The sequence below is a fragment of the Amblyomma mixtum genome, chromosome 1 (assembly GCF_055824585.1).
Source record: "Amblyomma mixtum isolate Tamu chromosome 1, ASM5582458v1, whole genome shotgun sequence".
Lineage (NCBI taxonomy): Eukaryota > Metazoa > Arthropoda > Arachnida > Ixodida > Ixodidae > Amblyomma > Amblyomma mixtum.
Genome location: NC_143012.1, coordinates 274,039,505 through 274,054,432, shown reverse-complemented (window position 1 = coordinate 274,054,432; position 14,928 = coordinate 274,039,505). Strand labels below are relative to the sequence as shown.

The 14,928-nt window shown below is 47.6% G+C and overlaps 1 long non-coding RNA gene across 1 annotated transcript in view; it reads left to right on the top strand.

Annotated features, from left to right (window-relative positions):
• Positions 1-14,928, top strand: part of LOC149371739 (uncharacterized) — a 48,965-nt gene that overhangs the window by 19,270 nt on the left and 14,767 nt on the right. The window lies entirely within an intron of this gene.

The window sequence follows — 14,928 nt, the reverse complement described above, 5'->3', positions numbered from 1 at the left end:
GACTCTATTGCCCGTTTGTGAGCAGCGCCGCTGTGATAACGTTTTCGAGGTACTCAAAAGGAACGGCTGGTACGTTTTCTCCTTTATCTGCGTTCTGTTATCGTGTTCTACAACAACGACGCTATACTCGTGGTAGCTACTGTGATGCCGTCCCCATTAGGCTGCGTCTGGTTCAGAAAAATGACAAATATGCTGGAGTGCGTTCTAATGGTCCATGTTAGAGTCGCGGTAGCCCCGCAAGTTACATGGCACTGTGCGATATCTGCAGTTTTACGTACCGATGCTGCACATGGGACGCCATAGTGGATGGCTCCGGGTTATTTTCGACCGCTTGGGGTTCGTCAACCTGCTTTTGACATCGCACAGGACGCAGGTGTCTTGTATTTATCTTCCGTCGAAATACAACCCCTACTGCTGGGATACGGCCCTGAGACCTAATGGTAGGTGTAAGCGGTACTTCGGTACTTTTGGGGAGGATATAGTTGACATTACGGTGCACAGAACAAGCCTGACGCTGCGACCGTGACATGTACGACGCAACAACTGCGCGCCTTTGCTCGACGAACGTTTTCTAGGAAACTACTCGAGTGACGGCGTTGGTATTTCCCAAGCAAGACCCGGGCGGGGCTACACAACTCTCGAGTGCTAGCCGATAATCGAATCACGCCGTTGTGTTCTTCCTGGCCTTGGCGCTTAACGCTGCGGCCGGAGCCCTTTTAGAGCGAGTGATAAGAGGAGATGTTGTGCCACTACGAATGGCCGCGTTTCACTTCCGCATTTGCGCTTCCTATTGTCCCTGCCTGCACTCCGCGAAAGTAGGTGGCGATGATTAGGACTTTTTTCGTATCGTACAACGTTACTGAAGGATCGAGTTCAGCTATAGTTAGAGATAAAAGACACCCGAATGCTCAGAGGCACGACGAACAGAGCTTGCCAGGACACAGCGATGGCCTAGTGGCGTATAAAGCGTCCGATATGTGGGAGGTATCGGGTTGAATCCTAACATTGCTGAAGACCTGCGAGTTTTATATAATACGCACATGAACGCCTGGAGTTGCACTCAGCGTTCCCAAGGGTGACGGCATTCCCAGATAGTTAGATGGTTGGAAGGAGTGCCATTCTTCCTCTGATCAAACTTGTTACTTCATCACTGGCGCTGCACCCTTTGAAGTCTGTTTTCTAGATCTATGCGTCTCTCGTGAGACGGTCACAGTTTTCTAGGCAGTCTTCTTCGCGTTAGTGGCGAAGCTTCGTTCTCCTGCGTCCTTGCTGCTCGCTTTCCGTCACAGCAGGAGACATTAGACGTCGAAAGAGTTCGGGCCATTTAAGTCGCGAGAAAGCTCGCCATCCCGCTATGGCCTGAAATCAAGGTCTGTGAGATCTTTTGCGCGAAGACCAGGGTGCACCAGTCGTTTTCAAGCTGTGTGCCCAAGTGTCTTATCTAATCATAGCGGTAGCGATGGTAATGCAAAAAAAGAACAATAGATTAAACCGCACTGGCCTAAAGTTCAATCAGATGAAGTATTTCATTAAGCAGCAGAGCGCCGAGGCTGTGCGGAGTGAAGAGGATATATTTCTGTGTACCAGTGGAGTTTCAACCACCCTCATGATGTGACCCAGTGAGATTCGTACGAAGCACTATGCTTCGCTATGGAGGACCGGGCAAGCCATTGCTGAACTTTGGTTGCACACCTCTCGTCAGAGCTTCGCTCCCTCACTGAATCCCATATCATCGCTTTCAGTCGGCTTTGCTGCCGCCTTTCAGCACAGTTTAGTTCGTATTCATCTCGCCAATTGGGCTTAAGTCTTCAGTGGTTCAGTAACTTTTCCCCGCTCATCATGTAGTATCAGAGACAAACGTAACTGACCCCCCCCCCCCCCCCTCTCTCTCTCTAAGTTCGGTGCTCCAGTCTCGACACCATGAATGCGACGTCAGGTGGCGCCCGCATGCAACTTTGACGGAGCGTGGGGTCAGTTACATATGTCCCTGATAGTATGCATAATGTTGTTCGCCGCATTAAGAGTAGCCTGGGGTGTGGTGCAGCTAGATAGTAAGTAATAAATAAGTTTATTCCGACAGGTACAACTGTCCAGGGTTTTGGCGAAAAGGCAGTGAAATGACTGACAAAGCACCATCCTCCTTCCCTCCACGGATCTGGACACTTGCTTAAAATGCATGACAAAGTAGGAAGAGCACCAATACAGCACACAAAACCCAGTTCAGCAATTTCTGCATGTCATTTCAAACAGAACATAATACAAACATAATGCACACAGATTAGAAGACAAAGAAATGTGCGCCACAGAATTGAAATCATTGAAAAAAATATCAAAAATTTTATTCTCAAACACTTTGGTAGATGTTTTCTTCTAGAAATTATCTGACGCGGGGTACTTGTTTAAAACTTTGGGATTTGATAAGTTAGTCTTTGGGCTCCATAATTTGTTCACAGTTTTTCTTTCGAGCATGTATTATTTCCCTAGTTTTTCTTTAGATATGCTTTCAGGAACTCACCACGACTGATATTCAGTTGATTGTGCACTACGAAGGCTAGTTTTTCATGCAAAGTACTGAGAATGAATGGGAGCTGATGTTTCCTGAAAGCGGTGCTGTATGACAAAATTAAGACGTCCCTTCTATGAGCCTCAATACTCTCTTCTCTAGCATATGAATGCTGTATAAGTTAGTTTTTGTCGTAGTACTTCATACCAACAAGCACGCTTTCAATATGTGACTCTACTAGTGAATAGTAAGGTTGCTTTCTTGGCCTAAATGAAATTAACTGTCTAGGCTTATAAATTATCTCATTAGAAAGTGATATTTTACTCCGTACATGCTTAGTATGAGTAGACCAACTCGGGGTTTCCTAGAAATGAATACAAAGAATATGAGACATAATTCTGTGAATAACTTCTCCATAAAAGTTATTTCATTTGCACTTAGCTTATTATGAGGTCGAAAGATGATATCACTTGTTTTATTTGCATTTTGATTCAAATTCCAAGAGCGGTCTGCTTGACGCGAGCTCGAACCAGTCAATCCTCACATGTGTATTTATTGTTGAGTAACTTGGGCTGATGGATGCCCCTCTTGTAAACGGAGATACTACGCTGAAAAAAAAAAATGGCATTAAGAGGACAGTACACGCATAGACTCACAACTGAATTTTGTTGGATGAAAGACGACATATACGCAGTGAACAAGAAATCAAATGCTCAGAGGCTATTCAAAATCACCAAATACTACATCCACCCCATAACGTTGCGCTTCGTTCTTGAAATTATGCGACACCTTTTGATGGCAAGGAATCACAGCGTATCTCACCCTCCTGACCGTTGGCATCCGGAGAGGCAGTTGCACAACATTTAACCTTCTTAATTAAATTTTCCTAAGCTGCTGCAATCACTGAGCCAGCGAATTCAATCTAATCTCTTGACAATGAAGACTCTTCTCCACTCCGTTTACTTGTTGAGGAAAAAAACCAACACACGGTGTCACAGAAATTGAGGAAAGTTGCGCAATGTTATGGAGTGGACGTGAAAAATTGAAAGGACGCCGCTTAGCATAGCCCTTCGTTTGCCATGTAAACCACAAGTCACAGTATGTTCCCTGCATGTACGCCGTGGTTTGCGAATCTTTTGTTTCTTCCGAGTGTGTTTACGTTTGACAGAGGAGAAGCTGTGTTAATATCCTTTTAAAAGAGCATTTTAATAATTGGTCTTCTGATGAGTGCTCCCACGTAGGAAAGCATTGCAGGGCCTGTGAAAAAAAGATAAAGAAGGTGTGCCTTCCGCTTCGAGATAAAATTAAGATTGCATACAGGTATAGGGACCGTTGTACACCGGAGTTGTTCCAGGCGTATATGATAAGAAAAAAAAATACGTGTATGTGCTAGCGATCCATCGGTTATACTTGCTGATTGTGGGGTGCGCTTTCTAGACGCGAAGTTGTGACGGCAGCGATTTTAGATAGCCCTCGAGCATGTGGTTTTTTATTCAATGTAGAGAGGGGGTTTCACGTAACCTGGACAAAAGGTTTAAAAAAAGTGACGTAGAGGAGCTGGGTGAAATCAACGATGTATTGTTTCCCGTCGGGTGGCGCTCCTCAGGGTGTTTGTTAAATTCCGATCGATTACTTATTTAGGTAAGATTAATTGTGCAAAATTTCAAATATTCACTTTAGGGTCAAGTGGGTTTCGTTAAGCTCTAGTGGAAGTTAATAAAAACCGAACCAGTTTTTTTTTTTGTTTTGAACGTTCGAACGTTGTTTTGAACTAACAAAACGTGCCCGCTGACCGTGTCCAAGTGAGCGGCCGCCTCACAGTTCAAAAATAAAAAAATCGCTGGGGATATCTTAAAATACGCCACTTCACTGCTTTCCCCTACTTTTTTTGTTTTCTCTTTGCGATGTCTCAACAAAAACCCTGTCTGAATTGGCTATCAGTGACCTGCCTATCACTTATCGCAGATCACACCGCGTGCTTTCCATGTTTACGAAGAATGTTCGGATGCACTTTCAAGACTACGCTGAGAGCGGCGTCGGCCGCTCGCTTGGAGACGGTGAGCGTGCACGCTTCGTTCATTCAGAACGCGCTTGGGAGCGCTACAATACAGTAGCGCAAGAGCGCAATCACGTGGCTTTTTTCGTATTTCGTGAGCTTTTTTGAAATGCCGGAAGAGAGAGAGAGAGAAACAACTTTATTGCCATAGATTGGAGGGATTTAGGGCGGGTGGGCTTGGTGTGGCCCCCAGGTGGGGGCGACTTCCTGGGCTCACGAAATGAGTGCCAGTTGGATGCTCTTGTCTGGCCTTCTGAGGAGTTGTTTCCATCCTTCTTCGGAGGGAGCTGGCAGTAAGGTTCGAGGGGGCGGATTTCCCGCACAACCCCAGAGGATGTGTGCCTGGGTGGCGATTTCTCCCTGGTAACAATTTTTGCAGACGGGGTCATATTCCCCGTCTGTGATGAGTGAAAGTCTAGAATGGCTAAGGATGGAGTGCGTCTGCAACCTGCGGAGCAAGCTGGCTTGCGCTCGATTCAAGTCGGGGTGTGGAGGCGGGAACTGGCGTCTCATCTCTCTGTAGAGGTTGGTAATTTCGGCAAAGGTCTGGGGAGCCTCGGCAAGAGCGTCACCACGATGAAGATACGTTGCTACAAAAAACTGGATCGGTTGTTTCGTAACCACCTGTACAGCATAATGAAAAGCAAGTTACCATAAAGTGAATAATAAACGTTTCGCGCAATTACACTTAGCTAATTAATTAATTAGGTGCCATTTAAGAATACTTTCACGAGCGCCACGCGACGGGAAGCAATATGCCGTTGATTTCACCGAGCTACGGTGCGCCACGTGTTTTAAAGCCTTGGTGCAAGTTACGTCAAACGCACTGTATACGTCAGTTGCATCCACTAAAACTCAGTTGTGATCAGTCTGCGTGCATCCAGTCCACATCTTCAGTTGTCCGTGTTTTTCAGCGCTGTGCGTAACCGCATTTACAAGATGAACCAACTAGCCACGCTTGCCGCTTTATTATTGAGCTCGCGCATCGGACGCGTTGATGTATGCACGAGATCCCTCATTCTGCCATGGCCTCTCCAAATTCGCAACAAGGCTATTCTCAGAATGACCAAACAGCGTCCGAAACCGCCTGCACATTCGAACTGGTCTTCTTTTGCTTATTGTTCTGCATAAGCACGCACGATGCGTGCGACATGTAGCTATTCTCCAGGCATCCTTTCTTGGCTTTCTCCGTTTTCACTCGCTCGACTTAATATACACGCCTACAGCATTGTGACGAGCGTCGTGAAATATGCGATTTGGCCCGATAGCTACGACGAAGAGGGCCGCAATAAAGTCTGAAGAGAAGAGATGTAGAAGTTCGTAGAAAAACAATTTCGAGAAATGACTTACATGTATCCTTATTCTCCGCTCTAGGTTGGCCGTACCCAGGCTTGAGCAGATAATACCCGCATATTTCGGGCTATGCCTTCCATCGCCAAACGCCGCCTTTGGAAGAACGGGATCAAGGGACCCAGAATTCTAAACCGCAGTGAGCTGAATAGGGTCGGAGCGGCAACATAAGTGTGCAGCTTGTTCGTGGTCATGCCACTCTCCTCCATCAGCAATTGCTTTCGGTTGTGCGGTAAGCTTTTTGTCGTGTTTCGGTTTGGTTTGATTTGTGAGGTTTAACGTCCCAAAGCGACTTAGGCTACGAGGGACGCCTTAGTGGAGGGCTCCGGATAATTCTGACCACTTGGAATTCTTTAATCAGCACTGACATCGTACAGTACATGAGCTTCTAGCATTTCGCCTCCATAGAAATTCGACCGCCGCGGCCGGGATCGCACCTGTGTCTTTCGGCTCAACAGCCGAGCACGATAACAGCTAGACACCGCGGCGGCCTTGTCGTGTTTCACCCCACTCGCGTCTTTCCTGGCAATCAGCGCAAAACAAGTGAATTGCTCTCCCCTGAAGACTATACATCGCCGTCGAACCCAGGCCGGGCGAAGATCGTCAGCAGCTTACGCATCTGGTCTCCTTAACAGAAGCAAAGGACGCTGGAAGCATGCTATGTAAAGGAAAAGGGCTTTGATGGGTTTTCTTTCAAAAAAAAAAAAAACGGCATACACGACTGTAGCTCCTGCAAGAGCCGACTAAACTGGGCACCATGTGCCGTTGCGGTGCTCCCCCAAGCGAGCGTTTCCCAAAGCTGGATCGTTCTTATAGTGGGAGGAAAAGCGCAAAAGAGCGCCTTCTTCGTAGGTCCATGCAAACCAAGCGGGGTCCGTTTCCCATTTCCTGCCTTTCTTCCCGCTTGTCTCCTCCGCGCCGCATTTAAACCGAGCAGGCCATGCGGACGACGCGCTTGTTCGCCGAGCGAGCACTGAAAGATGAACTGGCCCGCGAATGCGGCCTCACGCATCTAATGACCAAGCGGAGCGCAGATTTGCCCAAGGGATTTGCAATCCGGCTTCGCTCTCCATCCCGACTGCTCCCACCCACGAAACGTTTCGCTTGCCGCCGCACGGACACTGCGGCCTGGCTTGCGTCGCCGCCGCTTGCGAATCGGTCTTGCGCACACTGCCAGTTTATGCCGTGATCCCTTCCAAAAACACGAGGGACGGGCCAGCGCAATCTGCCGGCTTTGCTGCACTGTGCTCGCATCTGTGCGGAGTGCGAGCGAGCTAGTAACGTCGATGACTGTTCCCTATGGCTGTCCGCGTTGGGTAATGGCTGCCTTATGCTACTCAGTTGCCTTTTTTAGCGGGTCAGAGTGGTACGCAATCTGCACGAATGTGAGCTAGAGATGATGTTTCGTACTTGGTGCCATGATTCTATATTGCCTATTGTGCAAGTTGGCTTCACTCAAACCCATTGCTTGATCTTTCTGAGAGCTGCATTTGGCCGCAGATCAGACGCGCGAGGCCCGGCGTATGTAATAGGGCCGGTGAGCCTTAATCGCTTGCGGCCGACTCAAGTGGTTCATGTAGCAGTGCGTGCCTGGCGTCGTGATGTCAAACTGTGTTCGTTGAACAAAAAGAAGTGGCATTCTTTAATTTATACGCTTATGAAGGCGCGAGAATGGAGGTCATTTCCTCGCTTCTCACTACTTGTGCCATCTGCCATGACATGTGGGCGAAGATTCTGTCGACTGCTCTCTCACCTCACACACAGAGGCACCAGGGCGCAGAAAACCAGAATTAACGCACCTTTCTAATCACTTCGGCGTAAGTTAATAATGAGTTCATTTTAAAACTGCGCGAGACAATGAGGACAGAGTAAGGAGGATACACAGCTTCTTTGTCCGGGCTGTTACGCGCAGTTTGAAAATGAACGAAGTGCACCATTTATATAGCCCACTAGAAGACACTTATTTAATAATGAGGTAACGGAATGAATCGTTTAACAGAATTTGCATAGAAAAGCTAGTTGTGAATCCAGAAAGGCAGTAAACTGTTTTGATTTGAACCAGTGTCCGCTAGGCAAGCCAGTCGGTTTCTCAGAAGGTTGCTCGACGTTCCAGCTATAGGCATCCACCACGACGTAAATGTATCGTGTCGTGCCGTACAAGGTATGCCAGCCGAAGCAAGCCACTTGTTTGCTTCCTCATTTCGTTGAAGCTCGAAGAATGGGTACATGATGTTATTCTTTTCTCTTGGCATTTTCTGCGCCGTAAGAGGTGTGCGAGGAGTAATCCACCTTGCATTCCCACACATGGACCATTAATTTCATCTCGGGCGACTGTAAACCAAACCAGTAAGGGTTGTTACCGCGGTACCGGTGAATAGAAAACGCAACCGTTTCTGGCCTTGCGTGGTTAGCCAAAGAACGAAGCTGAAGCGGTGTTCTGACAGACACGAAGATCAAGCTGAAGACCGTGTTTCATGCAGTGTGTTAATAACACTTGTTTCTCTAACGGGTATGAAGCGGCATCGCTTGTCACGACGTGAGTTAGGGGATGTTTTTTATTTCTTTTCCTAGAATTTTACGCTCCCTTCCATCATGCTCTTCTGCGAAAATCCAAATGGTTTCAATGGTACGTATCCAGCGAGAAACCTGCCTTATTAAAGCATTGTGTGCGTCCCCGCGGTAGAGAGGGGGCGAGGAGGGCAAAGCTAAGGAGAGCAGCGGCTGTGTTTCAAGGAAGGGTAAGGTGCCGGCACACTGCACCCGCTCGCAGCACATCAGCGAAAGTGCATGCGCGCCTGGACGTTCGTGCAACGACGCCTTTGCGCATTTTTCCTCGTATGTGTCTACGCTGATTCATCACATCCACAGCCATAAGTGAACACTTACACCTTTTTGTATTTTTTGTAGAAAGATGGATCTGCACCAGATCTTTAAAAGCGTTTACACTCTGCCGAAATATATAGCGCTCTCGCTGTAAAGAAAGAAAAAAGAGAAAAGAGCGAGCAGCTACAAGACGAAGAAAACAAATAAGAAAAATAATATTGCCGAACCTTCCCGTTTCTATGAAGAGTACGCCACCTACTTTTACTACTGAAAACAGGTTCAAATGCCGTGTCTCGTGCTCTAACGCATCTGGAAGACCGACTCATTTAATTGGCTTCAAGCCGCGCATTTCTATCGCAGGAGACGCTGTTCTGCAACAAGACTGAACTGCATGGTGCATCTTTAGGAATGACTCTTGAAACGGCTTATTCAGGGAGAGTTGCAGCGGACACAAATTAATTATTGCTTGCGATCCTGCTGTCGTCAACTGGCAAACGTTAAAACGTTACGTGCCAAAATCGTAATGTCGAACCCAGAAGTGTTAAGAATTCCTTTCATCTGCCAAATTTCTCCACAATCTCCGCATCTTCCTCCACGCGTGTTTTTGAACTTTGTGGCAATGTTATGACTCATCCGCGAGTTCGATAGAACAGAAGGTGATGTAGAGGAAGGAAGTCTTGAGTTCAAAGCTGCAAAGGCAGGAGGCACAGCCTTTGCCAAAAATAACCAGGCTGAATGGTTTGCTTCTCATTCGTGTAGTGGAACCCTTGCGGCTTCCTTAAAGATCAAAAAGTTATTTGAGAGTGAGGACAGGGGTTCTCCTTACCACACAGATATTTAGAGCTTGAGGGCTGGCATATAATAGCTCTAATATACGACTGAGAAGCAAACCGTGCAGCCTGATTACTTTGGAAAAGACTGTACCTACCTATCCATCTGTTTGCACGAGAGCGCACTCACAACTCCGGGCGCGGAATTGCTGACGTATTCGTGCTTGCTTACAACGAAAAAATAGCCAGGGCCACATGTGGGGGCATTACTCTTTCTCACTTTCGCAGAACACTCCAATACTATTCAGTAATGGGAAAGCCCAGGAGGTGAAATACATGAAATGATGTAAAATGAAATACGTTAACCTAGTGGGGTGCCCACATATTACAGCACGCTCATCCAGTTTGCGACTCCAATTCCAGCTCCAAACTGTTCGAAATTGAACGCGAGCAGATGACCGGTGGTTTGCTTGGGGAACAGAGTGGATTCTAAGGGCAGTGAAATGTACACCCGGGGGAAGCAGAGTCAGGTGCAGCAGCTGGATTGAGCATGATGGAGCTAATAGGATATCTATGGCAGAGGTCCATGAATTTGTTTGTAATCCGGTCAATGACCGATTATTGCGTTTCCGCAATCAATTTCCCTTATGTCATTGTCGACATCAGCTTTGTTATTTAAAAGACAAATGCCTACTTACGAATAACTTAATGTCGTGAATTTATAGCATGTAATAAGAGTGCAATAAATTCTGGACCAATGTGATGATCATCATGCCAGCAGAAGTAAACCACTTGTTTTCTCTTGCACTTTCTTGCGTGTGGGCAAGCCGAGTAGCTCTACATTGTTTTGCTGGCTTCCACGCGCTCAGTTATTGTAGGAACTGACGAAGTGGGTTCGGGCGCAGGTACTACTCCATAGGCTTTGAGGAACTGTTCTGGCAGAAAAAGAAGGATATGTTGATTGCTACTGCGCAGTTTTAGTCCCAAGGAGGGTAATGAGTTGTAGCTCCTGTAATCAAGCACCAGGACGAACTGTACCAGGTAATCAAGCACCAGGCCGAAGTACAGGACGAATACCCGCGCACCTGCCCCTGGTGTAGCGCCCGTCTCAAACCATTCCACATCTTGCGGGTGTGCGGGAGCAAACCTGAAGACCTAAAGACACCAAGCCCGTCATTGGAGCTGTGGGAGGCACAGCTGACCAGCGATACCCTGGAGGTCCAGCAGGACCTCATCCTACAGGTTCGCCGGGCGACCAAGGCCAGTGGAGTCCTGCAATGAAAAAAGCACCCATCAAGTTTAATTAAGAGAAGCCCCACCATACGGTCCGAATGAAGTTTCTTCTCTCTCTCTCTATCTCCCTATATTTTTTCTCGGAGCGCAGGTCTTAGGCGCCCATTCCTGGATTCGGTGTCGTAGTAGTCGGCATGGGCAACGGCGCTATCGGCGTTGTCGGTGTAACACACCACCTGACAACTGTGGCAGGTAGCAGCAGAGCGAAGCGCAACCTGCCACGGTGAAAGCGGAGGAATGCACAACCGAAAAGTGGCTGCCACAGGAAGGTCCTGGAGAGTGGCTAGAAGCGTAACACTTCACCTGCCAGCGGTGGAAGGTGGCTTGTGAAGAGCTGCGCTCAATCTTCGCCTTACCGCCAATCGTAACCACCTGCATTTTTTTTTTTGCATGCTCAGTAAGAGAACTTTCAGTACCATCCATGCACTCCACTGCTGTGCTGTGCGAAAATGTGCATGAAATATGTTTCGAGGTTCCTCTAGGTTTACTTCAGACATGGTTTGCCTTGTTTACTTTGGCAGGATGCGCCCAGCGTTTCCACGTTGTAGGCAACTACGACGCAGAACTACAGTGCGTCCAGAATTTCCGCGTTGTCGACAACTAGGTAACTTTTTTTTCTGCATACATAAATAAATATCAAATAAATCTTTTTTTTTTTGCTGGTTACACTTCGCAGATGTATCACTTTCATTTGCGCCAGATTAGCTTGTTTTCAGCCAAACACCCCGCTGTGGTCATTCTTGCAACAGATACGTCTGCCAAATATATGCAGTGTCTAAGATGTGGCGACGGAATCGGCAGAATGGTTTAAAAGAAAATCGCACTGTTCATGAAATGGTACGTCGACTTTAAGCTATGATTGCTGTTTTCGGGGCATGAGAGGTCATTCCTCTCTCCTCCCTCTCATATTTTCCACGTCTTGCTGCAGCTGGTCTCAGAGAACCCTGCTGAGATGTAAAGGCGTATTTTCCCGCTTCGCTTTTACCGCTCGCTCGACAGAACCACGCAGTACACGGCTTCTGTCGTTGCCGATAAATCTGCGGGCAGTGCGGTGCGGCGACTATGTAATTGGATTCTCGCGACCCTCCAGCGCATCTCCCGCGATCGATGCAGATTGGACGGGAAAGAATGGGGAGAGGAGGGAATGTGTTTCCCGCACGAGCAGAAAAGGTGCAGCACCATTTTTTCGGGACTGGCTGAAATGGAGGAAAAGAAGGAACTACTCCAAGTGGAAGTGAAAAGTTCTCGCCGTAAAGCCCGGGGCGTGAAAAGAGAAGAGCAGGGGAGCCCCAAGACGCCGACAGGAAAAATGGAGCGGAAGAAGATCCCAGAGGGAGGAAGGGACGCGTCCGAGGCGCAGCTCCCAAGTGACAAGCTACACGCTTTGACAGCTGCCCGGCCGAGGGAGTGCCAACCTGTTGCACGCTGCCCGCTTCGCTCCTCGTTACTGCTATTCCCTTTATACGTATGCGCTGGCGACTGCCAAATGATTTCGCTTTTTTGGTCGTTCCCTTAGTCTCAGTTTTAGCATAAAAATTCTCACTTCGCAAAAAACAAAATCGCGGCCATTGAGCGCTCTACTACGACTCTATTAGTATGCGGTCTGCTTTGATATTACAGAGCGCAGATAAAGGAGCGGACTGCGCTGCATACACGGATGGCGAGGAGGCTATGCAGCGGGAGCGTAGTCGGCTTCTATAAAAATGGTCTATAGACACTCCATAGACTTCTTTTGACTCTATTGACTTCCTATAGATATTGCGTTTTGCCTATTCATAGTCTACAAGACTGCATATAGACAAAAGTCTAGTAAAAGCGTATGGCCACAGATCTATAGATTGTCTATAGACTGTCTATGACATTTGTATTGCCTATAAACTTTTGTCTATAGACAGTATAGACTTTATAGACAGAAGTCTATAGACAGTCTATAGACTGTCTAAAACTTTTTTGTAATAGATCTGGGAGCTTCCAGCTGCGTCACGTGACCGACGCGCGCGCACTGGCGCCTGCAACATGGTTTTTTTAGATAAACTGCTGGTCAGCACGATTCTCCCTCTATTGCTTCTCGTGCTGCCCAAAGAACAGGGATCCTGCAAGCTTTTCTTCGGTGGCCATTTTGTGCCAGTACGTTGGGACGACTCAAATTCTGCTTTGGCCCCATGCCGACTCTTTGACTGATCAAATATTTTTAAAATTTGAAAAAAAAGCCTTTGATAAGGTTTCCCGTGGTAGCCTCTTATTAAAATTTTCGCGTATTAGCATTCATCCCTTTATTCCACGCTGGATTCGCGGGTTTTAACTAATCGTCGGCAATTTCTGTATGCCAACTCACACTCTTCACCCTTTACACCCGTGCTTTCGGGCTTACCACAAGGTACCGTACTTGCCCTCCCCTTTTATTGATAGGTAATTATGGCCCGCCTTGTAACATTTCTTATGATATTCGTCTCTTCGACGATGATTGTGTAGTTTACCGAGCAATAATAAACTCCACCGACCATTTTGCATCAGAAAATGACCTTACTCCTATGCAGGGCAGCTGTAGCACTTGGCTCATGTCATTAAATGTCTGAAAACTGTGTTCATCTCTATTCACCGCAGTCGTAATTTCGTTGCGCATAATTAAGTTATCAGCAACATCCAGACAGTAACAACTAAAGCATTCAAATGTCTCGATGTGCGTATTTAGCGTGTCCCAACTTGTGCATGTAATGTTAGGCAGATAACAAACTTTACTAGCCGTGCTCTAGGTTACTGACGCCTTAACCTTTCCTGCGCCCCCCCCCCCCCCTAAACAGCTTTGTTTGCGAACGTTTGTGCGCCGTAAGCTGGAGTAAGCTAATGCTATTTCTGACCCGCACCACAACATGGTGGTGCATCTCAGCGATAAAAGCTCTAATAAACGCACTCTTCAGCGTTTGTTCCCTCGGCCCCATCCTCCCTACACCTCACCTCCTCCCGTTTGCAGAAGAAGGTAATCATGATCCGTGAACTGTTTTCTCTGCGAACCATACTAATACCATCCCTCCCTCCCTGCTATTCACTGAACCTGTGTCATAATCACCCACTGCCCGGTATTAGCCTTCTTGTTGCCTACCTTCCCATTGACATCGTCTATCAGTTCAGTGTACTGTGTTTTTATTTTGCTCATGGCTGATTCCACGCCTTCGTAGAAGTTTTCGACGATCTGGTAGACATGGCTGAATGTAGGCGCTTAGGCCTGTACATTTTCAATGTGTGCCTCTTATTAAGCCTAATTACGATAGCTGCCACACTCTAGTTAATGCTGTAGAATTCTTGTATGTTGCCAGCTATATCCTTATTGACCAGAAAGCCCGCACGTAGTTCTCGTCTGTCCGCTAAATCAGGACAGTATAGTACGTGCCCACACCTCAGCTCTATATATGCTTCATCTGTTCTACTAACCTAATCCCTATCACATCCCATTTAATACCCTCTAGTTCCTCGAACAGCACTGCTGGACTATCCTCACTGGATAAGCTTATAACGCTAAAAGCTGCCAGGTTCAGTTTCCAATGGCAGCCTGTGCGGAGACAGAGATTCTTAACATCCGCCGCTTCGGCACAGGCCTGAATACTGTCTTGGTTGCTTGTTCCGCAGCCACTGGGGACTAAGTGCTGGGGCCTAGCTGGTTTGTTCATAAAGGAGAGAAGTCAGAGAAGGAAACAGGTGTACGGAGAGGCAGGGAAGTAAGCGGCGTAGAGTGGCGCCAAGAAAGGTCAGTCACAGAGCAGGCGGCCAGTCGTCTCACCGCACCCGCAGTTCTCGTACGCTCGGGAGTCAGGCATTGCGATGAGGTTGGAACTGGCATTTCTAAACGCCACTCCCAGCCACATTCCGCACAACAACGCAGTATCGCCGCCGGAGAGGCCAGATGGTATGTTCAATTATTCAGGTTTTGCAAACAGCAAGCCATACTCCGGAGGTGGACCATCACGGTAATATCACGTTTCGGGAAGGCATTCGCAGATTGCTTGCTGCGTCGGCTCCTGTGAGTGTTGCCCGGACGTCTTTGGCCTTACCGTTGGTCGATCGAGCTGCACCGTCAGCTTAGTCGTTTCCGACAATGTCGCTCTGACCTAGCAGCCACTGCAAGATGGTGTCGTCAC